At 42.7% G+C, this 25561-nt stretch overlaps 1 pseudogene; it reads left to right on the top strand.

Moving 5' to 3' along the window:
- The window catches only part of LOC111955777 (syndetin-like), a 322304-nt pseudogene that overhangs the window by 172552 nt on the left and 124191 nt on the right, over positions 1-25561 (top strand).

Below are 25561 nucleotides of genomic sequence, written 5' to 3'. Positions count from 1 at the left end.
GGTTGTCTGTTCTGTCTGTGATGTCATACTGTTCTCCAGTAGATTGTCTGTTCTCTCTGTGATGTCATATTGTTCTCCAGTAGGTTGTCTGTTCTCTCTGTGATGTCATACTGTTCTCTAGTAGGTTGTCTGTTCTCTGATGTCGTGCTGTTCTCTGTCATTGTTCTGATGTAAAGATGAAATCACCTTCAGGGTTGTGTTCAGTAGAGCACACTGTAACAAAATGCATTAGAACAGAAAACCAAAAGGAGTGTTTCTTATTGGACAAGTCCAGGTAGTCCCTCCCTGTTTTGGTTCAGTTCAAGTTTTATCGTCACATGCACAAGTACAGTAAAATGCTTAACTTGCAAGCTCTAACCCCAACAGTGCATAAATCAATATCTAAATAATAACTCCTAGTAAATTATATATAATAAAGAAGACACAATAAATAAAAGAGGAAGCTATATACAGGGTCCGTTCTAATACCACATTTACAATGTGCAGGGATATTTTTATTTTATTTCACCTTTATTGAACCAGGTAGGCTAGTTGAGAACAAGTTCTCATTTACAACTGCGACCTGGCCAAGATAAAGCAAAGCAGTGTGACACAGACAACAACACAGAGTTACACATGGAGTAAACGATAAACAAGCCAATAACACAAAAACAAGTCAATGACACCGTAGAAAAAAGAAAGTCTATATACAGTGTGTGCAAAAGGCATGAGGAGGTAGGCAATAAATAGGCTATAGGAGCGAATAATCACAATTTAGCAGATTAACACTGGAGTGATAAATGAGCAGATGATGATGTGCAAGTAGAGATACTGGTGTGCAAAAGATCAGAAAAGTAAATCAAATAAAAACAGTATGGGGATGAGGTAGGTAGATTGGGTGGGCTATTTACAGATGGACTATCTGTAAATAGCTAACCGATCGCTGCAGTCACTGGCAGCAGAGAACTGGAAGGAAAGGCGGCCAAAGAGTTGTTGGCTTTGGGGATGATCCGTGAGATATACCTGCTGGAACGTGTGCTACTTGTGGGTGTTGTTATCGTGACCAGTGAACTGAGATAAGGCGGAGCTTTACCTAGCATAGACTTATAGATGACCTGGAGCCAGTGGGTCTGGCGACGAGTATGTAGCGAGGGCCGACTAGAGCATACAGTAGCGAGGGCCGACTAGAGCATACAGGTCGCAGTGGTGGGTGGTATAAGGTGATTTGGTAACAAAACGGATGGCACTGTGATAGACTGCATCCAGTTTGCTGAGTAGAGTGTTGGATGCTATTTTGTAGATGACGAAGTCGATCCTCGTAGGATAGTTAGTTTTACTAGGGTAAGTTAGGCGGCGTGAGTGAAAGGAGGCTTTGTTGCGAAATAGAAAGCCGATTCTAGATTTGATTTTMGATTGGAGATGTTTAATATGAGTCTGGAAGGAGAGTTTACAGTCTAGCCAGAAACCTAGGTATTTATAGTTGTCCACATATTCTAGGTCGGAGCCGTCCAGGGTGGTGATGCTAGTCGGGCGGGCGGGTGCGGGCAGCGAACCGTTGAAAAACATGCATTTGGTTTTACTAGCGTTTAAGAGCAGTTGGAGGCCACGGAAGGAGTGTTGTATGGCATCGAAGCTCGTTTGGAGGTTAGTTAGCACAGTGTCCAAGGAAGGACCAGAAGTATACAGAATGGTGTCGTTTGCGTAGAGGTGGATCAGGGAATCGCCCGCAGCAAGAGCGACATCATTGATATATACAGAGAAAAGAGTCGGCCCGAGAATTGAACCCTGCGGTACCCCCATAGAGACAACGGACAACATGCCCTCCGATTTGACACACTGAACTCTGTCTGCAAAGTAGTTGGTGAACCAGGCGAGGCAGTCATTAGAAAAACCAAGGCTATTGAGTCTGCCGATAAGAATACGGTGATTGACAGAGTCGAAAGCCTTGGCCAGGTCGATGAAGACGGCTGCACAGTACTGTCTTTTATCGATGGCGGTTATGATATCGTTTAGTACCTTGAGCGTGGCTGAGGTGCAACCGTGACCGGCTCGGAAGCCGGATTGCACAGCGGAGAAGGTACGGTGGGATTTGAAATGGTCAGTGATCTGTTTATTAACCTCTTGGCGCACGGATCCCTTTAGCGGGATAATTTTCATCAACAACCGCTGAATTGCAGAGTGCCAAATTCAAAAGAAATTGCTAAAAATATTTATATTCATGAAATCACAAGTGCAATATAGTAAAACACAGCTTAGCTTGTTGTTAATCCACCTGTCGTGTCAGATTTTGAAAATATGCTATACAGCGAAAGCAATCCAAGCGTTTGTGTGAGTTTATCGATCACTAGACAAAACATTACGAACAGCTAGCAGCAATGTAGATTTGTCACCAAAGTCAGAAAAGCAATAAAATGTATCGCTTACCTTTGATGATCTTCGGATGTTTGCACTCACGAGACTCCCAGTTACACAATAAATGTTCCTTTTGTTCGATAAAGATGATTTTTATATCCAAAAACCTCAATTTGGTTTGCGCGTTATGTTCAGTAATCCACAGGCTCGTGCCGGTCATGAAGGGCAGACGAAAATTCCAAATAGTATCCGTAAAGTTCGTAGAAACATGTCAAACGTTTTTTATAATCAATCCTCAGGTTGTTTTTAACATAAATAATCGATAATATTTCAACCGGAGGGTAAACTATTCAATACAAACAGAAATAAAATGTCGAGCTACCACTTTCGCGCGCAATAACTAATCAAGGACACTGACGCGATTTGATAAATCTCGCTCATTTTTCAGAATAAATTCTTGAAACTATGTCTAAAGACTGTTCACACCCTGAGGAAGCCATAGGAAAAGGAATATGGTTGATATCCCTTTAAATGAAGGAAAGGCAGGCAATGGAACAGGGATTTTTCAAAATAAGAGGCACTTCCAGGTTGGATTTCCTCAGGTTTTCTCCTGCAAAATCAGTTCTGTTATACTCACAGACAATATTTTGACAGTTTTGGAAACGTTAGAGTGTTTTCTATCCTAATCTGTTTATGCAAATTATATGCATATTCTAGCATCTGGGCCTGAGAAATAGGCCGTTTATATTGGGAACGTTATTTTTCCAAACATAAAAATTCTGCCTCCTAGCGTCAATAAGTTAATATCTTGACTTTCGAAGACTTTAGATAGGCAGGGCAGGATGGATATAGGTCTGTAACAGTTTGGGTCTAGGGTGTCACCCCCTTTGAAGAGGGGGATGACCGCGACAGCTTTCCAATCTTTAGGGATCTCAGACGATACGAAAGAGAGGTTGAACAGGCTGGTAATAAATCAAATTAGGGGTTGCAACAATGGCGGCGGATAGTTTTAGAAAGAGAGGGATTTGGGTGAAGGAGAAGCTGGGGAGGCTTGGGCGAGTAGCTGCGGGGGTGGCGGAGCTGTTGGCCGGGGTTGGAGTAGCCAGGAGGAAGGCATGGCCAGCCATTGAGAAATGCTTATTGAAATTTTCGATTGTTATGGATTTATCAGTGGTGACCGTGTTACCTAGCCTCAGTGCAGTGGGCAGCTGGGAGGAGGTGCTCTTGTTCTCCATGGACTTTACAGTGRCCCAAAAATGTTTGGCGTTAGAGCTACAGGATGCGAATTTCTGCTTGAAAAAGCTAGCCTTTGCTTTCCTGACTGACTGCGTGTATTGGTTCCTGACTTCCCTGAAGAGTTTCATATCGTGGGGACTATTCGACGCTATTGCAGTCCGCCACAGGATGTTTTTGTGCTGGTCAAGGGCAGTCAGGTCTGGAGTGAACCAAGGGCTATATCTGTTCTTAGTTCTGCATTTTTTGAACGGGGCATGCTTATCTAAGATGGTGAGGAAATTACTTTTAAAGAATGACCAGGCATCCTCGACCGACGGGATGAGGTCGATATCCTTCCAGGATACCCGGGCCAGGTCGATTAGAAAGGCCTGCTCGCAGAAGTGTTTTAGGGAGCATTTGACAGTGATAGTCGTTTGACCGCGGACCCATAGCGGATACAGGAAATGAGGCAGTGATCGCTGAGATCCTGATTGAAAACAGCGGAGGTGTATTTGGAGGGCAAGTTGGTCAGGATAATGTCTATGAGGGTGCCCATGTTTACGGATTTAGGGTTGTACCTGGTGGGTTCCTTGATGATTTGTGTGAGATTGAGGGCATCTAGCTTAGATTGTAGGACTGCCGGGGTGTTAAGCATATCCCAGTTTAGGTCACCTAACAGAACGAACTCTGAAGCTAGATGGGGGGCGATCAATTCACAAATGGTGTCCAGGGCACAGCTGGGAGCGGTGGGGGYTCTATAGCAGGCGGCAACAGTGAGAGACTTATTTCTGGAGAGGTTAATTTTTAAAATTAGAAGTTCAAACTGTTTGGGTATAGACCTGGAAAGTATGACAGAACTTTGCAGGCTATCTCTGCAGTAGATTGCAACTCCTCCCCCTTTGGCAGTTCTATCTTGACGGAAAATGGTGTAGCTGAGTATGGAAATCTCAGAATTGTTGGTGGCCTTCCTAAGCCAGGATTCAGACATGGCAAGGACATCAGGGTTGGCGGATTGTGATAAAGCAGTGAGTAAAGCAAACTTAGGGAGGAGGCTTCTGATGTTGACATGCATGAAACCAAGTTTTTTTCTATCACAGAAGTCAACAAATGAGGGTGCCTGGGGACACYCYMGGRCTGGGTTTACCTCCACATCACCCGAGGAACAGAGGAGGAGTAGGATGAGGGTACGGCTAAAGGCTATCAAAACTGGTCGCCTWYAGCGTTGGGGACAAAGAATAAAAGGAGCAGATTTCTGGGCGRGGTAGAATAGATTCAGGGCATAATGTGCAGACAGGGGTATGGTGGGGTGCGGGTACAGCGGKGGTAAGCCCAGGCACTGAGTGATGATAAGAGAGGTTGTATCTCTGGYTAAGCTGGTTATAATGGGTGAGGTCACCGCATGWGTGGGAGYTGGGACAAAGGAGGWATCAGKGGTATAATGAGTGGAACTAGGGGCTCCATTGTAAACTAAAACAATGATAACTAACCTAAACAACAGTATACAAGGCATATTGACAWATGAGAGAGACATATAGCGAGGCATAAAGTAATCACAGGAGTTGATTGGGAGAGCTAGCTAAGACAACAACGGGTGAGACAACAACCGCTAATCAGCTTAAACAACAACAGGTAAAATGGCGATGAATGGGCAGAGAGGGTCGGTTAACTACACACAGGGCCTGAGTTCGGGGCTGGGGCCGACAGATAAACAAAATAAATAAATAAACAGAATGGAGTACCTTGATTAATGGTCCAGCGGGCATCAGCTATGTAGCCAAGTGATCATACTGGAGTAGTTTGAGGTAGATATGGACATGTAGGAGGGGGATTTGGAGAAATTGACTGGTAGCAGGATAAATAATAATAATAATAATAATAAACAGTGACGGGTGGGTGTGTGCATGGTGGAGTGTGTGTGATAGGTGGATATACATGTAAACAGGGCTGGAAAATGACTGGTAGCAGCAGTATATAAATACTGATGGTTATATACTAGTGGTAAGAACAGGGGTGTACTACTAAGCTAACATATGGAGGGATAAAACATTTTTGAGGGAAATATTACATTTGGCCAACTACTATAGCCCATAGAAACGCATTGAATAACACATTCATTTATTTAATTTTAACATTTAACCTTTAACTCGGCAAGTCAGCTTAGAACAAATTCTTATTTACAATGACGGCCTACCCCGGCTTAACACGGACGACGCTGGGCCAATTGTGCGCTGCCCTATGGGACTCTCAACACGGCCGGATGTGATACAGCCTGTATTTGAACCAGGGACTGTAATGACGCCTCTTACACTGAGATGCAGTGCCTTAGACCGCTGCGCCACTCATAAGGAATAACGTTTTGAAGTGTCTGTCCTATATCTAGGAGATATAAGAAAGCTCAGGAAATATTCTGTTTTTGGGGGGGGGACACCCCAAAACCCCTTATTTTTGTTGGCACAGAACTACCTCCATACTTTATTTATTTGTATTGGTTACATTCAGAGGAGTCCTGTGGCACTTGTGGGGGTCAAAGCAAAACAGAGAACGCCATCGTGTTCATGAGAGTCTCCCCTTTCCACAGTGGAGTCATATTAGTTTCTAGGCCAAACTGTTCGGACGCTACAGACGTTTTTGTGAAAAGACTGATCGTMGTCTGACAAACACTGCTCTAGCTCTGTCAACTTTCACCGCAGATGCGGAAGGCCGACATAGACGGATACAGTGGATTGAGATGCATCCAATTCAACAAAAAGATATCTCTACCTTAAACTGACAGATTGACYGATAAACTTAGATTGTCTCCCCTTCATCTACACTGATTGAAGTGGATTTAAGACATCAATAAGGGATCATGGCTTTCATTTGGATTCACCTGGTCAGTCTATATCATGGAAAGAGCAGATCTTCCTAATGTTTTGTATACTCAGTGTATACTTCACATGTGAACAGGAGTAATAGTGGCCAGTACCAGGAGAGAATAGATAGATACTAATGGTAATTGCAATCAATAATCAATGAACAGCAGCGTAGTGGTAATTATACATTTAATCAATAATCATTTTAGCAGGGATGCGGGGGGGAGCAGCAGTTGTTAGGCATTTAACAGTCTTATGGCCAGGGGATAAAAGCTGTTTAGAAGTCTGTTGTTCTGAGCCTTGATGCGCCGGTACCACCTGCCGTACGGGAGCATGGAGAACAGTCCATGTCTCGGGTGGCTGGAGTCTTTGGCAATTTTCCGGGGCGTTCAGTACGTTTTCTTCTGTTCAAAGGATAATTAGCACAACTCAGATGTTCTATTCTCGGATGGCCTGGGAGATTTTTTTACCGACTGGCAGTTATCACCTTTTCTGTATGAATGAACCCCTCTTATGCCRTGTTTCATAATCCCTGGATTATATTGCATACGTATCACATACCTGAATATTTCCCACTTTCTATAGCTAGGGATTTCAATAAGTAGGGATGTCACTCCAAAAGACAAAGCCTGTCCAACCTCTGTCTTCGTCTAGATTACCCTTTAGTTTTTCTTCTCTTTTTGATCCAGTTTAATGTCAGTGGTCTCAAAGGATGGTAGTGGTGGAGTCTTCAAACCTTGTGCTGTTGGTACAAAATACATAGTTTAGCCTTTTGAGGTACCTTGTCTCAGGCTGAAGTTAACTTCTTGCCTGCAAGGTCTTTTTCTTCTCCATTTGTCCTTGCTTGCTGTGTTTGGGTGCATTTTCCACTGCGGCGGTTCTGTGATGAAATTGCCCTTTAGAGCTGTAGGGGTTGGGAGTGACCTCTCTCAGACACCTCCCACAAAGTTCAAGGTCATCTCAAGCTCAACCACTTTCCGTCAGTGGAATTCAATGTTGATCCTCCAAATACTCCATGTTTTATGCTTCCTCTTGAAATGCATGGACTGTAGCCAACTAGGCACAGACCAGCTTCATCCTTCACTGCTTCATGTACACACTCATGAATACCATATCAAACACACACACCGATGCGGCAGGTAGCCTGGCGGGTAGGAGCATTAGGCCAGTAACCGAAAGGTTGCTGGATCGAATCCCCAAGCTGACAAAGTAAAAATCTGTTGATGCGCAAGGCAGTTAACCCACTGTTCCCCGGGCGCCGATGATGTGGATGTCGATTAAGGCATCTCCCCGCACCTCTCTGATTGAGAGGGGTTGGGTTAAATGCGGAAGACACATTTCAGTTGAATACATTCAGTTGTACAACTGACTAGGTATCCCCCTTTCCCAATAATACACACCATATCAGACACACACACATCAATACACACCATATCAGACACACACACACATCAATACACACCATATCAAACACACACACATCAATACACACCATATCAGACATACACATCAATACACACCATATCAGATACACACACATCAATACACACCATATCAGACACACACACATCAATGGAACAGGTTGTTCCTTCAATCTCAACATATCTCCTTTCTGTAAAACATGCTTAATAAATGGCATCCTCTTGTTCTGTTCCTTAAACACCAAGGCTACGTCCCAAAGGGCACCCTATTCCCTATATAGTGCACTCCTTTTGACCAGGTCCCACAGGGAATAGGGTGCCATTTGAGACAAAGCTTAGATGAAATCACTTGCCTTAGCAGACACAGGGTTGACTAATGACAGGGACTGTTTGGAAGCAAACGGGAGGCCGCCCTCAACGCGTTATGTAAAATAATCAAAACATGCGTTCCTTCTCTGTCTATGTGAGGGATAGTTAGGAGATGCAGAGCGACAGTCCTGAGCCTGACCTCTTCGTCACATTGTGAATCTCAGCCCCGCTGTCTTCTAGAGTTTCCTCACTGTGTGGCTTCTTGTGGTGTCTCAGAACAGTTGATTAATCTAGTTTCCTCACTGTGTGGCTTCGTGTGATGTCTCAACAGTTGATTCATCTAGTTTCCTCACTGTGTGGCTTCGTGTGATGTCTCAACAGTTGAAATTTCATCTAAGTTTCCTCACTGTGTGGCTTCGTGTGATGTCTCAACAGTTGATTCATCAGAGTTCCTCACTGTGTGGCTTCGTTTGATGTCTCAACAGTTGAATTCAATCTAGTTCCTCACTGTGTGGCTTCGTGTGTGTCTCAACAGTTGATTCATCTTAGTTCCTCACTGTTGGCTTCTTGTGGTGTCTCACAACAGTTGATTCATCTAGTTTCCTCACTGTGTGGCTTCGTGTGATGTCTCAACAGTTGATTCATCTAGTTTCCTCACTGTGTGGCTTTCGTGTGGATGTCTAACAGTTGATTCATCTAGTGTCCTCACTGTGTGCTTCGTGTGATGTCTCAACAGTTGATTCATCCAGAGTTCCTCACTGTGTGGCTTCGTGTGATGCCTCAGAACAGTTGATTTGTTGTAGTCTACTGTAAATGTATTTCATATGGAGGGAACGACGAAATGGGAGTGAGGGAGACTCACCCAGGCTTCATCGAGAAGAATTGTGTTACGTCAATGGAGTCTTGTCAAATGCATTGCAGCCATTTTGTTACATGGTTTTTGTTTCGCATATTGGGGGTCTATGCAGAGAGACAAAATACAGAGTCAGCCACTTACACCGATCGATTACTCACAGCCTTGACTGCAGAGGATAGGCAACATTCCCTCATATACAACAAGTCTTCAAGATCTAAGCAGTTTCCTCTCTTCCTCTGTCCTTGCCCTTCTTCTCTCTGGGGACGGATGCCTGGGAAGTTCCTGGGCTGGCAGAGAAAGGCATTGTGAATCTTTAGTTTCAAAGTCTGAATGAGAATGTTTTCTCACGCTGTTCTGTTCCTGTCATCAACATCATCTACAGAGGAAACACTGAGGCTAATGAGGAGGGTATGGCCGTGGGACTCATCATCGTAGCATGATGGCTAATGTGGATGAATGCCAACTTTACTGTTTGCATGGGGTTGGGAAAATTCTGTTAGTATGACCGGGGTGGAAAAGCAAAGATGAACACTGTTAGCTGCTATCGCAAGATGGAGGTGGCAGAGGTGATCTTTATATGTTATTAAGATGGAGGTTGTAAAAGCAGAGGTATCACTGGTCTATTAAGATGGGGGTTGTAAAGCAGAGGTATCACTGGTACTATTAAGATGGAGGTTGTAAAGCAGAGGTATCACTGGTCTATTAAGATGGAGGTTGTAAAGCAGAGGTATCACTGGTACTATTAAGATGGAGGTTGTAAGCAGAGGTATCTATTAAGAATGGAGGTTAAAGCAGAGGTATCACTGGTACTATTAAGTGGAGGTTGTAAAGCAGAGGTATCACTGGTTCTATTAAGATGGAGGTTGTAAAGACGAGGTATCACTGTTCTATTAAGATGGAGGGTTGTAAAGCAGAGGTATCACTGGTCTATTAAGATGGAGGTTGTAAAGCAAGAGTATCACTGGTCTATTAAGATGGAGGTTGTAAGCAGAGGTATCACTGTACTATTAAGATGGAGGTTGTAAAGCAGAGAGTATCACTGGTACTTATAAGATGGAGGTTGTAAAGCAGAGGTATCACTGGTACTATTAAGATGGAGGTTTGTAAAGCAGAGGTATCACTGGTTCTATTAAGATGGAGGTTATAAAGCAGAGGTATCACTGGTACTGTATATTAAGATGGAGGTTGTAAAGCAGAGGTATCACTGGTTCTATTAAGATGGAGGTTTTAAAGCAGAGGTATCACTGGTTCTATTAAGATGGAGGTTGTAAAGCAGAGGTATCACTGGTTCTATTAGATGGAGGTTGTAAAGCAGAGGTATCACTGGTTCTATTAAGATGGAGGTTATAAAGCAGTAGGTATCACTGGTACTATTAAGATGGAGGTTGATAAAGCAGAGGTATCAACTGGTTATATTAGATGGAGGTTGTAAAGCAGAGGTATCACTGGTTTCTATTAAGATGGAGGTTATAAAAGCAGAGGTATCACTGGTATATTAAGATGGAGGTTATAAAGCAGAGGTATCACTGGTACTATTAAGATGGAGGTTGTAAAGCAGAGGTATCACTGGATTCTAATTATATGTATGGAGGTTGTAAAGCAGAGGTATCACTGGTTCTATTAAGATGGAGGTTAGAAGAGGAAGGTATCACTGGCTCCTATAAATGAGGTTGTAAAGCAGAGGTATAGCTGTTCTATTAAGAATGGAGGTTGTAAAGCAGAGGTATCAACTGTTCTATTAAGAGATGGAGGTGTAAAGCAGAGGTATCACTGGTTGTCATATTAAGATGGAGGGTTGTAAGCAGAGGTATTCACTGAGTTCTATTAAGAGTGGAGGTTAAAAGCATAGAGTGTATCAACTGGTTCTATTAAGATGGAGGTTGTAAAGCAGAGGTATCACTGGTTCTATTAAGATGGAGGTTGTAAAGCAGAGGTATCACTGGTACTATTAAGATGGAGGTTGAAACACTCGTTTCTAGTTTCATGTTTTCTACTCTCCTATTGCAAGGACACCATATTTTCATTTTCCCCTATTTTTGTATATCAATTACATTTTAATTTGCCATCTGTGAATCCAATCCAATCTGTTCCAGTGTCAGTTCCAGATACATCTGAACGAGCAACTGACATCATGAGTCACTATTAATAACACAACAACAGATGACAGAATAAGGCCTGGTGCTAAAGTGTGATGTATTTATGAATCAGTGTGTGATTTGTGTCCCCAGATGAGACGGGTGCCGCAGACACTGCAGAGGCGGTTGTTGACCACAGCTATGTGAAGAAGAAGCTGGAACACGGCCCCACTCGAATCTGGCAGGTCTGAACACAAGCTTTCTTTCATTTCTACCCTCTCTCATCTCTCCTCTCTTTCTCTCTTTTCCATTCATCTCTCATCTCTCTCGCTCTCGCTCTTTTCCATTCATCTCTCGTCTCGCTCTTCCCACTCTCTCTCTCTCGTCTCTCTCTCCCTCTTCCCATATCTCTGTCTAACAAGTATTCTGCTCCCCTTCTCCCTTCAGGAAGTGCAGCTGAAAGTGAAAGCTTATCTGCTTGGGACCGACATGTCCAACTTCAAATACGATGACTTCATTGTGGTCCTGGATGTTATCAGCAGGTATATAGAAATATAATGAAATAGAATTGGGTACACTCAATATGAACGCCGGCCCACCCATCATGGAACATTGACTTGAATGGGGATCCCCGTTCTAGTAATTCTATTTCTAGGACCACATCCTCATTAGCAATGATTGGTTTGAACGAGGTGGACCGAAAGCCTAAACCTTCCGCCTTGCCCCCTAGTCCATGTGAAACCCCTTGTTTTAAAAGAACCACAACCAGAGCGGAGTTACGTGGGCATAAATGAATCGGCTTGTTCCGCCAACAGAACAAAGTTGTAGTTTGGCTCTTTACAAGCTTGTCAATTAAYGAATCGGGTTTCTGGGTCGGCTGTGTCCTTACGGGCCAGTGGGGAGAGAGAATAGGGGTTCCTCGGGGATCGGTCTCGGGGCCACATGGCTGTGAAGTAACTCTATGGGGTTCATTGAACTATTCAGAAGCTGCTGGCAGATGCTTTTCCTTTCCTCTCCTCGCTTTTGTGTTCTTTCCATCTAATTTTGCATTGCTTCTCATTTGTCTCTCTTTCCCACTCTACCTATTTTTCTCCCTCTCTTCCCCTCTCTCTTTCTCTCCCTCTCTACCCCCTCTCTCTTTCTCTCCCTCTCTACCCCCCTCTCTCTTTCTCTCCCTCTCTACCCCCCCTCTATCTCTTTCTTTCCCTCTCCCCCTCCCCCTCTCAGGCTGATGCAAGTGGGGGAGGAGTTCTGTGGCAGTAAGTCCGAGTTGCTACAGGAGTCCATTAAATGACAAAGTGTCATCTACTTCAAGAACTATCACAGGTGAGGCACCTCGCCCCTAGCTAGCAAATGTTTGCCAAAGTTCTATGAATGTTTCCCTGTTTGAACACTGGTCTGATTACATAACTATTTTTCTCTCCTTGTTTTTGAAAGAAAATTTWAAAAATTGTCCATTAAAATAACATCAAATTGATCCGAAGTACAGTGTAGACATTGTCAATGTTGTAAATTACTATTGTAGCTAGAAACGGCTGATTATAATGGAATATCTACATAGGCGTAACAGAGGCCCATTATCAGCAACCATCACTCCTGTGTTCCAATGGCATGTTGTGTTAGCTAATCCAAGTTTATCATTTTAAAGGGCTAATTAATCATTAGAAAACCCTTTTGCAATTATGTTAGCACAGCTGAAAACTGTTGTCTGATTAAAGAAGCAATAAAACTGTCCTTCTTTAGACAAGTTGAGTATCTGGAGCATCAGCATTTGTGGGTTCGATTGCAGGCTCAAAATGGCCAGAAACAAAGACCTTTCTTCTGAAACTTGTCAGTCTATTCTTGTTCTGAGAAATGAAGGCTATTCCATGTGAGAAATGCCAAGAAACTGTAGATCTCGTACAACGCTGTGTACTCTTCACAGAACATAACAGAGCAAACTGGCGCTAACCAGAATAGAAAGAGGAGTGGGAGGCCCCGGTGCACAAATGAGCAAGAGGACAAGTATATGAGTGTTTTTTTGGTTACTACATGATTCCATGTGTGTTATTTCATAGTTTTGATGTCTTCACTATTATTCTACAATGTATAAAATAGTTTAAATAAATAAAAACCCTTGAATGAGTAGTTGTGTCCAAACTTTTGACTGGTAGTGTATATTGTTCCCCCCCGGGCTTAGCGGGGGATATGACATTGTAGCTACTTTTTCTGTCCCCTAATAACTTAGAATGATTCAAGAGATGCTTCTAGATATCTGGTATGTCTTGTGCACTGACGGCACTCCCCGTCCACTGTGTGTGCTTGAATACCAAGTTTCTTATTCTGAATACAAAAGGTGTTACATGACTAACTTATCTGGCACACTGTTTTCTAACATTTTGTAATAATCCCTGTAACTGGTCGGTGTTGTTAGATATGTTGATCCGTGTATTCGAACACCTGCAAGCTGTGGGACCAGGACCCTGTAATGTTTGATGTTTACACTGACATTTTGTTTGGATGAATTGTTATTGACCCCCAAGAGAGAGGCGTCAGGTGGGGGGTCTCACAAGCGGGGGGAGGTTGGGGGGTGTGTCTGGTGCCTCGATGATCACAGCAGAGTATTGACTGCCCTTTCTCCCTCTACAAACTGCCCTCCGTGCCCACCGTGSCATTTCCCTGCTCTGTTTGAGTCCGTGCATTTCATCTGGAACAGGATCTGGAACCTTGTGCTAGAAAGTAAATGGCAACGGGTCGTTAATCGGCAAACGCTGACTACTTCGCTCTTCTTCTTGTCTCTTTCTTTTCTTTGTTTTTCATCTTTCTTTCTTTTGTTCTTTGTTTTCTCTTCATCCCTCTCTTTCTCTCTGCCCGCCCAGGACACGCCTGGAGGAGTTGCGGATGTTTCTGGAGAACGAGACGTGGGAACGGTGTCCTGTCAAATCTAACTTCAACATCACTCAGCTCCATGTAGCCTAACCAATGCTTGTGTACAGTATTCCTGATTCTTTCTATCCTTGATATGCAGGCTTATTGATGTTGTAAACAATGCATTTTTTGGTTTTTATGTACAGAGAAAATCTGTATAGACAACTTGTTCTATAATGTCATCTACATGTTTAAACATGCAGCATTAGCAGGCAGGTTTATGGGATTGTTTTAACATCCATGCAGCTCCAATTAGCTCACGTACGGTTTAGGATTCATTCATTCTGTAAGCAACATCTGAGGACTACAGTACCATATGAATAATGCAGTGAGTGAGAGAGCGGGTGATATTGCCAGCCTTCTACCAGGTACCCTCAGGGAAGCCAGGGTCCCGCTATAATCTCCTCATGAAAGATTAATGGCTTGGAATCTAACAAACAAAATAAGGAAGTGGTAGGCAGAGTTCTAGCTGGGGATTCTCTGTGGTGTGACTTATTTACAGGCGGGCAACTGGTTCATGCCTCTGTTCTGCCACTGGCAAAGGTGACGCTCGGCCTCGGGTTTCGTTTTTTTGTCCTATATCCAAGTATTCTTTTAGTTATTCTCGTCTCTGTCTAGTATTTTGTCATAGCCACTAATGCCCTAGGCGTATTTAACTCCATTATTCCTCTATTGCAAACTTGTGGATTTGATCAGCCTGTAGTTGACCATATAGCCAACTCCTTCGAACTAGGCGCATTTGTGACTCTGATTTATCATTTGAGGTGCATGCCAAAGATTTATGTGAACGATTCAAAACAAGAGGGTATAAAGAAGAATTATTGGACAATTGCCTTAAGAGAGAGAGTAAGACAAATGGAGTGGAATGCATTATTGCAAACACGTTAAAGGAATCCCTCTCCCACCTCTACAGCTTTGGTGTCCACCTACAGTCCTATTTCAAGGTTGATCGAGGAAGAGGTTAATAGACATTAGCACATATTACACAGCGACCCCAGATTTGTTCAAGCGTGTGAATCCTCCCCGATCATGGTAATTTCCCGTGTCACAACTGTGTCCGCTGTTATGCCATGATCAAAGGGTACTCTCTTATCCGTCCCCATTCGGGTAAGAGGATAAAGTTTCGTGCTAGAACAACATGCATCACAAAATATGTTGTATATCTCCTTAAGTGTTCCTGTAACTTGTATTATGTGGGTAACACCAAACGGGAACTTAAGACAAGGATATGTGAGCATAAGAGCATCCATTCACAACCATGATAAAAATATCCATATATGAGAGGGATAAATTACTTCTCCAGAGACATATTGGATAGACGCTTGGGCATTCTTTTTTTCTTTTTTTTTTGTAGTAGGTTCTAAATAGGCCAAACATTTAGGTAATGACATCATAAAACATTTAGGTAATGACATCATAAAACATTTAGGTAATGACATCATAATGTATTTGTATTGTGTGTCTGTCTTTATTTGATGTTCACTTTTCCCCCGCAGCTTTTTCTGCTGCGWTCTCTTGATTGGGCCAGTACTGACTGGGAATTTATAATGATGCCCACCTGTGAGGTCTTGTTGCCGTGACATTGACTGCCATTGCCTTGCAAGCTGAAGAAGGGCTCATACCCCAAACGTTCGTGCAGCAATAAAAATGTCAATTTCAGTTTATTTACCGTAGTGCTGTCTTATTTCTGTTCTTTGGATTATATATGAGGATCCAGCACCCAATTTGAAGTTTGTATGAGGTGGAGTTGAGCACGTAGTTTATATGTTTTCATTAGCCTGTCCCATTTGAAGTATACCTAGTGTTCCTTTGATGTCTTTTTGCTTTGATTTCAAAGATTTCATCAATGAATGCTATGTTGTAAAGCCACACCAAGGAGGATAACTGTAACATTAACCATAAATTACACGTAATTATAAACATTGGCGAGCATCCACGGCAGCAGACCATATTTATCGTTCTGCAGTACACCTGTCAATCAACTAATCAACGCATCCTACTTCACACTGTAGGCCCATTGATAATGTAGTAACACAGACCATTCGGTGCTTCAGGGTGTGTTCGTTGTCATAGTGACAACTGCAAATAATACAGTGCCTTCAGAAAGTATTCACACCCCTGGACTTTTTCCACATTTTGTTGTGTTACAGCCTGAATTCAAAATTGATTAAATTGAGATTTTGTGTCACCGGCCTACACACAATATGCCATAATGTCAAAGTGGTATTATGTTTTTAGAATTTTTGTACATATTAATTAAAAAGGAAAAGCTGAAATGTCTTCAGTCTAAGTATTCAACCCCTTTGTTATGTCAAGCCTAAATAAGTTCACATAATAAGTTGCATGGACTCACTCTGTGTGCAATAATAGTGTTTAACATGATTTTTGAATGACTACCTCATCGCTGTACCCCACACATACAATTATCTGTAAGGTCACTCAGTCGAGCAGTGAATTTCAAAGAGATTCAACCACAAAGACCATGGAAGTTTTCAAATGCCTCGCAAAGAAGGGCACCTATTGAATATCCCTTTGAGCATGGTGAAGTTATTCATAACACTTCGGATGAAGTATCAATAACCCACTCACTACAAAGATACCTGCTTCCTTCCTAATTCAGTTGCCGGAGAGGAAGGAAACCGCTCAGGGATTTCATCATGAGGTCAATGGTGATTTTTAAAAACTTACAGAGCTTAATGGTTATGATAGGAGAAAACTGAGGATGGATCAACAACATTGTAGTTACTCCACAATACTAACCTAATTGACAAAGTGAAAATAATAAAATAATACAAATATTCCAAAATATGCATCCTGTTTGCAGTAAGGCGTGAAAGTAAAACTGCAAAACATGTGGAAAAGAAATTAACTTTATGTCCTAAATACAAAGTATAATGTTTGGGTCAAATCCAACACAACACATCACTAAGTACCACTCTTCATATTTTCAAGCATGGTGGTGGCTGCATCATGTTATGGGTATGCTTGTCATCGGAAAGAACTAGGGAGTTTTTTTAGGATAAAAAATAAACAGAATATAGCTAAGCACAGGCAAATTCCTAGAGGAAAACCTGGTTCTGTCTGCTTTCCAACAGACACTGGGAGACAAATTCACCTTTCAGCAAATCAAATCAAATTTTATTGGTCACATACACATGGTTAGCAGATGTTAATGCGAGTGTAGCGAAATGCTTGTGCTTCTAGTTCCAACCGTGCAGTAATATCTAACAAGTAATCTAACAACTTCACAACAACTACCGTATACACACAAGTTAAAGGAATGAATAAGAATATGTACATATAAATATATGGATGAGCGATGGCCGAACGGCATAGGCAAGATGCAGTAGATGGTATAGAATACAGTATATACATATGAGATGAGTATGTAAACATTATATAAAGTTGCATTGTTTAAAGTTGTTTAAAGTGTTTAAAGTGACTAGTGATACATTTATTTCATTCCATTTTTAATTATTAAAGTGGCTAGAGATTTGAGTCAGGATGTTGGCAGCAGCCACTCAATGTTAGTGATGGCTGTTTAACAGTCTGATGGCCTTGAGATAGAAGCTGTTTTTCAGTCTCTCGGTCCCAGCTTTGATGCACCTGTACTGACTTCGCCTTCTGGATGATAGAGGGGTGATCAAGCAGTGGCTCGGGTGGTTGTTGTTCTTGATGATCTTTTTGGCCGTCCTGTGACATCTGGTGGTGTAGGTGTCCTGGAGGGCAGGTAGTTTGGCCCCGGTGATGCGTTGTGCAGACCTCACTACCCTCTGGAGAGCCTTATGGTTGTGGGCGGAGCACTTGCCGTACCAGACGGTCATACAACCAAACGGGATGCTCTCGATTGTGCATCTGTAAAAGTTTGTGAGTGTTTTTGGTGACAAGCCACATTTATTCAGCCTCCTGAGGTTGAAAAGGCGCTGTTGCGCCTTCTTCACCACGCTATCTGTGTGGGTGGACCATTTCAGTTTGTCCGTGATGTGTACGCTGAGGAACTTAAAACTTTCCACCTTCTCCACTACTGTCCCATCGATGTGGATAGGGGGGTGCTCCCTCTGCTGTTTCCTGAAGTCCACGATCATCTCCTTTGTTTTGTTGACGTGGGGTGTGATGTTATTTTCCTGACACCACACTCTGAGGGCCCTCACCTCGTCCCTGTAGGCCATCTCGTTGTTGTTGGTAATCAAGCCTACCACTGTAGTGTCGTTTGCAAACTTGTTGATTGAGTTGGAGGCGTTCATGGCCACGCAGTCATGGGTGAACAGGGAGTACAGGAGAGAGCTGAGAACGCACCCTTGTGGGGCCCCAGTGTTGAGGATCGGGGTGGCGATGTTGTTACCTACCCTCACCACCTGGGGGCGGCCTGTCAGAAAGTCCAGGACCCAGTTGCACAGGGCGGAGTCTAGACCCAGGGTCTCGAGCTTAATGACGAGTTTGGAGGGTACTATGGTGTTAAATGCTGAGCTGTAATCGATGAACAGCATTCTTACATGGGTATTCCTCCTGTCCAGATGACTTAGGGCAGTGTGATTGCGATTGCGTCGTCTGTGGACCTATTGGGGCGGCAAGCAAATTGGAAGATAGGGTGGAGGTGATATGATCCTTGACTAGTCTCTCAAAGCACTTCATGATGACAGAAGTGAGTGCTACAGGGCGATAGTCATTTAGCTCAGTTACCTTAGTTTTCTTGGGAACAGGAAGCATGTGGGAACAGCATACTGGGATAGGGATTGATTGAATATGTCCATAAACACACCAGCCAGCTGGTCTGCGCATGCTCTGAGGACGCGGCTAGGGATGCCGTCTGGGCCGGCAGCCTTGCGAGGGTTAACACGTTTAAATGTTTTACTCACGTTGGCTGCGGTGAAGGAGCCCGCAGGTTTTGGTAGCGGGCCGTATCGGTGGCACTGTATTGTCCTCAAAGCGAGCAAAGAAGTTGTTTAGTTTGTCTGGGAGCAAGACGTCGGTGTCCGCGACGGGGCTGGATTTATTTTTGTAATCCATGATTAACTGTAGACCCTGCCACATACGTCTTGTGTCTGAACCGTTGAATTGTGACTCTACTTTGTCTCTATACTGACGCTTAGCTTGTTTGATTGCCTTGCGGAGGGAATAGCTACACTGTTTGTATTCGGTCATGTTTCCGTTCCCCTTGCCATGATTAAAAGCAGTGGTTCGCGCTTTCAGTTTTGCGCAAATGCTGGCCTCAATCCACGGTTTCTGGTTGGGGAAGGTTTTAATAGTCACCGTGGGTACAACATCACGATGCAGTTGCTAATATACTCGCTCACCGAATCAGCATATACAGTTGAAGTCAGAAGTTTACATACACTTAGATTGGAGTCATTAAAACTCGTTTTTCAACCACTCCACAAATTTCTTGTTAACAAACTATAGTTTTAGGACGGTTATCTATTTTGTGCATGACAAGTAATTTTTCCAACAATTGTTTACAGACAGATGATTTCAATTATAATTCACTGTATCACATTTCCAGTTGGTCAGAAGTTTACATACACTAAATTGACATAATTTGAGTCAATTGGAGGTGTACCTGTGGATGTATTTCAAGGCCTACCTTCAAACTCAGTGCCTCTTTGCTTGACATCATGGGAAAAATCAAAAGAAATCAGCCAAGACAAAACAAATTAGACCTCCACAAGTCTGGTTCATCCTTGGAAGCAATTTCCAAATGCCTGAAGGTACCACGATCATCTGTACAAACAATAGTACGCAAGTATAAACACCATGGGACCACGCAGCCATCATACCGCTCAGGAAGGAGACGCGTTCTGTCTCCTAGAGATAAACATACTGTGGTGCGAAAAGTGCAAATCAATCCCAGAACAACAGCAAAGGATCTTGTGAAGATGCTGGAGGAAACAGGTACAAAAGTATCTATATCCACAGTAAAACGAGTCCTATATTGACATAACCTGAAAGGAAGAAGACACTTGGGGACAAAGATCGTACTTTTTGGAGAAATGTCCTCTGGTCTGATGAAACAAAAATAGAACTGTTTGGCCATAATGACTATCGTTATGTTTGGAGGAAAAGGGGGGAGACGTGCAAGCCGAAGAACACCATCCCAACCGTGAAGAACGGGGGTGGCAGCATCATGTTGTGGGGGTGCTTTGCTGCAGGAGGGACTGGTGCACTTCACAACATAGATGGCATCATGAGAAGGAAAATTATGTGGATATATTGAAGCAGCATCTCAAGACATCAGTCAGGAAGTTAAAGCTTGGTCGCAAATGGGTCTTCCAAATGGACAATGACCCCAAGCATACTTCCAAAGTTGAGGCAAAATGGCTTAAGGACAACAAAGTCAAAGTATTGGAGTGGCCATCACAAAGCCCTGACCTCAATCCTATAGAAAATATGTTTGGCAGAACTGAAAAAGAGTGTGCGAACAAGGAGGCCTACAAACCTGACTCCTCTACACCAGCTCTGTTAGGAGGAATGGGCCAAAATTCACCCAACTTATTGTGGGAAGCTTGTGGAAGGCTACCCGAAACGTTTGACCCAAGTTAAACAATTTATCGGCAATGCTACCAAATACTTATTGAGTGTATGTAAACTTCTGACCCACTGGGAATGTGATGAAAGAAATAAAAGCTGAAATAAATCATTCTCTCTACTATTATTCTGACATTTCACATTCTTGAAGTACAGTGGTGATGCTAAATGTCCTAAAGACAAGGAATTTTTACTAGGATTAAATGTCAGCAATTGTGAAACTGAGTTTAAATGTATTTGGCTATGGTGTATGTACACTTCCGACTTCAACTGTACATCAATGTTGTTGTCTGAGGCTATCCGGATCATATCCCAGTCCACGTGATCGAAGCAATCTTGATGCTTGGAATCAGATTGGTCGGACCAGTGTTGAACAGACCTTTGCACGGGCGTTTCCTGTTTTAGTTTCTGTCTATAGGCTGGGAGCAACAAAATGGAGTCATGGTCAGATTTGCCGAAAGGAGGGCGAAGGAGTGCTTTGTATGCGTCGCATAAGTTCCAGAATGCTGCCAACCCGGGTCGCGCATTCGATATGCTGATAAAATTTAGGAAGCCTTGTTTTCAGATTAGCTTTGTTAAAATCCCCAGCTACAATACATGCAGCCTCAGGATATGTGGTTTCCAGTTTGCATAGAGTCCATTGAAGTTCGTTCAGGGCTGTCGAGGTGTCTGCTTCGGGGGGATATACACGGCTGTGACTATAATCGAAGAGATTTCTCTTGGTAGATAATGCGGTTGGCATTAGAATTCTAGGTCAGGTGAACAAAAGGACTTGAGTTCCTGTATGTTGTTATGATCACACCACGCCCTTCTTCTTACTAGAGAGATGTTTGTTTCTGTCGGCGCGATGCGTGAAGAAACCGGGTGGCTGTACCGACTCTGATAACGTATCCCGAGTGAGCCATGTTTCCGTGAAACAGAGAATGTTACAATCTCTGATGTCTTTCTGGAAGGCATCCCTTGGTCGAATTTCGTCTACCTTGTTGTCAAGAGACTAGACATTGGCGAGTATTATACTCGGGAGCGGTGAGTGATGCCTGTCTACGGAGCCTAACCAGAAAACCCTTCTGTCTGCCCCTTCTGCGGCGCAGTTGTTTTGGGTCGCCTACTGGGATCCGATCCATTGTCCTGGGTGGTGGTCCAAACAGAGGATCCGCTTCAGGAAAGTTGTATTCCTGGTCGTAATGTTGGTAAGTTGACGCTGCTCTTATATCCAATAGTTCTTCCCGGCTGTAGGTAGTAAGACTTAAGATTTCCTGGGGTAACAGTGTAAGAAATAATACATAAAAAAACAAAATACTGCATAGTTTCTTAGGAACGCGAAGCGAGGCGACCATCTGTCGGCGCCATGTAGCCTGGCCAATGACCTAAAACACAAGGCCAGATATACACTGGAGTTGCTTACCAAGACGACATTGAATGATCTTGAATGGCCTTAAATCGTCTTGAAAATCTATAGCAAGATTTGAAAATGGCTGACTAGCAATGATCAACAACCAACTTGACAGAGCTTGAATAATTTATAAAATAATAATGTGCCAATATTGTACAATTAAGTTGTGCAAAGCTTTTAGAGACTTACCCAGAATGACTCACAGCTGTTATCGCAAACCAAGGTAATTCTAGCATTTACTGACTGGGGTGAATAGTTATGTGAATACATTTGTTCTGTATTTCGTTGTCAATAAATTTGCAAAAATATAGATAAACATGTTTTCACTTTATCATTATGGGGTATTGTGTGAAGAGGGTTTAGAGAAAAAATATTTAACCCATTTTGAATTCAAGCTGTAACACAACAATGTGGAATAATTCAAGATGTATGAATACTTTCTGATGGCACTGTACAAAAATCATATAGAAACTCCTATTTAAATGTAGCTATTCAACAATAAACGCTGTTTAGCCTGCACATCTTTTAAGTCATGTAATTGCTTGTCTTGTTGATCAAGTGGTTTGCAAGTGAGTTCCATTTTTCTATTGATTGTTAACCCATTTGGATCTTCTTTTTCGCTGTGCTCATATGTCTGTCCTGTGCAACAGTTCATTTGGCCTAGGATTATTTTACATTTAGCAATTAGCAAGAGAAAACTTTGCTTATCTTCTCGAAAAAGGCTATTGGGCCGAGTATAACAATTAAAAAAATACTGTAAATTACATTTTATTTGTCACATGCGCCGAATACAACAGGTGTAGTAGACCTTACAGTGAAGTGCTTACTTACAAGCCCTTAACCAACAATGCAGTTCAAGAAATTGAGAAATAAAATATTTACTAAATAAACTAAAGAAAAGAAATTAGCAAAATAAATGTCCTGTAGCTTCTGTAGCCTATAGCTTTTCCTGTGATTTCACAAGAAGAGGATTAGCGGAGAAGCTAGCGTAGCACGGGAACAGTTGGAAGAGAGGCTAGAGATGTGTAGCTGAAGTAAGAAGCTAAATATTAGCTGGATATTAGGCCATACATTAGCTAAATAGTAAGGCTATAAATATTTACCTGTCAAAGTGCAATAAATAAAAGTGAACAGATGATGAAATTGCAGATCTGTGCGTTCCTCCAGGCTGCGCTCTGCAGTTCCGGACACAGAAAGCTCCACTATTGATTAGGCCTAAGGTTTTAGACTAAAACATTCTACATAGGCAACAACAACACAGTGTAATGAGGAATGTATTGTTATCAAGTCAATACACAATTATTGTCTAGGGCTGTAAGATGCTGTGATGTAGGATCATTTTAATTACCGCTCATACATTCTGTTTTGAATGCTTCATGCCAAAATAACTGCATATAGCCTAGGCCTGATCATGCAACCATTTGGATCAGTTATGGGTTTACAAGGTTCAAAAAGGTACATTAGCAGGCTACTCATATGGTGTATTTTGATCACACCTCTCACTCTCCTGTTAAACTCCCCTATTTTAAATTCAGCAAGCAAAAGCAAGCTGGAATCTCTCCTCGATAGGCTAGTAGTAGGAAATAAAATGCGGAAAATATGGCCTTCTCATGCGATGGTTGTCGTGGATCATCATTCTCCGAAGTCTTCCTATAAGTAATGTGGCTACCAATATGCTCACACATGCCTAGTTATTCAGGCAAGCTTACCTTGCGTTCTGCCTTCTCTCCTCTCCGAGCAGCCTTGCACACCTAGAACCAAGAGCGCTTCAATAGAAGACACTTTTGATTGGTTGTCAATGTTTTATCATCGGAGGGCCAGGCAGAAAATTGCTCTTAAAGTGATCTAAACGATAGCTCTCGTTATCGTTTTCCGCTGTTTTTGTAGTTATCGTTGTGGTGTGAATGCTCCTGTTCACTTGAATTAGAAAGATTTCAAAAAAATGTATTGTTATAGTTATCGTCCTTGGTGTGGACGGGCCTCAATCTAAGGCTACGTCCCAAATGGCACCCTATTTCCTATATAGTGCACAACTTCTTTTTTTGTTGTACATATAGTGCCCTACGGTGGAATAAGGTGCCATTTGGGACGCATCCCTGAGCGTATCTCTCCCTCTGCTCTCTCTCCCTGCAGGAGTTAAAGTTCATGGGTCAGTGCCGGACCCCTCAGTGTCTCCCAGTAGACGGATGTTGTCCAGTCAGGACCAGGAAGTCCTGTCTCTTTTTTCGAGCTCTTCAGCCAGGAGGGGAACCCCTTTGAGAGGCACATCGACAACAAGGATGGGGAGACTGAGGACGTGCTGGCCTCCAATGGGGTAAGCAGTGGCCATGTTGGAGAGCATCAAATCCGTAATGCATTGAGGGTAAATTGTGAATGACTGACTAATCTACAAATAATAATGAGTAGTTATTTATGACGCAAGGTCATTTGTAGATCAGTCTGCCATATCGACCCACCCCAGTGCCTCATCCTAGTTCCAGATGTTTCACATGTTTCTAGATCCTAGTCCTGTAGCTGGTATGTTGTGTTTGCTGTTTGTCAAGGAGAATGAAGCAGAACGAAGCCGTTTGTAAGCACCAACAACTTTGTTGATAAGGGTGAGTTAAGGTTATTTCAATCAGAAGGTGACATATTCCATAACTCCCTGTCTGCCACACACATTGTCCATTACGCTGTTGCATCTCTCCACCAGAACGTTGTATCACTATCCACTGATCCTTCTTCACAACGCCTGCTGCCATTCCATCAGATCTCACCAAGTATTAATATGAATCCCATTAGTTCCCCTGGTATCACGTGTCATCACCGTCCGCCACACTGTCATTTCAAGTGAGGAAATAAATAGGAGCAGCGATTAAAGTCGGACATTATCATTTGGGGACGTTAAGTGGTTTATAGTCGCCCRAGCAGTCACGTCAGAGGTCGTAACAGAGTTTAATGGAGGGGGCCGTGTCGGTATGGAGTTTACACCCGCTGCAGTGGTGCTTAACACTTTGATGCACTTGACATTTCATTATATTCAATATGAGCCGCTACTGTAATGAAAAATAAAGACTACAGTTATATGGGCGTTGCGTGTTGTCCTTTGAAGAGCTCTGCGTGATAGCACACTGATATTAATGAAATAATAGGCTCGCTTTTATGAAGTGACAAACTTTTATGGAAATGTGCTTGCATACAAGTGGACTGGACTATTATTTGTTCAGATTTCATTATCAGTTTTTTTTTGTTCTGCCATTACAATCAACCCATTGTTTGTTTTTGTCTTAATTTTAATTAATACACCAATGTATCTTGAGAATTAATATTGTATTATCAATGGGGATTAGTCAAATCCAAAATGGTTCCTTTCTTGTTAACACATTTTCATAACCTCAAGCTTGTATTCAATATGAACTGCTAAAGCTCAGTCGAAGGCATTGTGTCGCTAGATTTCGATCACTGTCATGTTTTGTCTTTGATCATCATGTCTTGTCCCTGTGCTTCCCTCTGCTGGTCTTATTAGGTTCTTTCCCTCTTTCTATCCCTCTCTCTCCTCCTCCCTCTCTCCCTCTCCCGCTCTCTCTCTCTATCGTTCCGTTCCTGCTCCCAGCTGTTTCTCATTCTCCTAACGACCTCATTTACTCTTTCACACCTGTCCCCTATTTTGCCCTCTGATTAGAGTCCCTATTTCTCCCTCT

This window comes from Salvelinus sp. IW2-2015, linkage group LG31, assembly GCF_002910315.2.
Source record: "Salvelinus sp. IW2-2015 linkage group LG31, ASM291031v2, whole genome shotgun sequence".
Lineage (NCBI taxonomy): Eukaryota > Metazoa > Chordata > Actinopteri > Salmoniformes > Salmonidae > Salvelinus > Salvelinus sp. IW2-2015.
This window is presented reverse-complemented; position numbering and strand designations above follow the sequence as displayed.